Consider the following 262-nt stretch of genomic DNA (forward strand, 5'->3'; position numbering starts at 1 on the left):
TCAGACCCAGCCTTGCCACTGACCCCCGCCCAGGAAGAGGGGCATGGAGGTGCCCCAAGATGGGGGCGAGACCCGCAACCAGCGCTGGGGTACAGGGGGCTGCTCCCTCCCATGGGGCACCCCCATGCGGGGCCAGCACTGAGCCCCGGCTCCGTCCCCCCCCCAAGAGGGCCATTTTCCAGCAGCCAGCAGCCAGGCAGCGGCTGGGGGGGAATGAGCTCATGCTACAGATGTTTTCCTCCTGCATGAGTAATGCCGGGGG

At 67.9% G+C, this 262-nt stretch overlaps 1 protein-coding gene across 1 annotated transcript in view; it reads right to left on the bottom strand.

The window, feature by feature from the left end:
- CERCAM (cerebral endothelial cell adhesion molecule) overlaps positions 1–262 on the bottom strand; it is a 5672-nt gene that overhangs the window by 2141 nt on the left and 3269 nt on the right. The gene's annotated exons all lie outside the window — the stretch shown is intronic.

This window comes from Aptenodytes forsteri, unplaced genomic scaffold, assembly GCF_000699145.1.
Source record: "Aptenodytes forsteri isolate BGI_AS27 unplaced genomic scaffold, ASM69914v1 Scaffold136, whole genome shotgun sequence".
In the NCBI taxonomy this organism is placed as follows: domain Eukaryota; kingdom Metazoa; phylum Chordata; class Aves; order Sphenisciformes; family Spheniscidae; genus Aptenodytes; species Aptenodytes forsteri.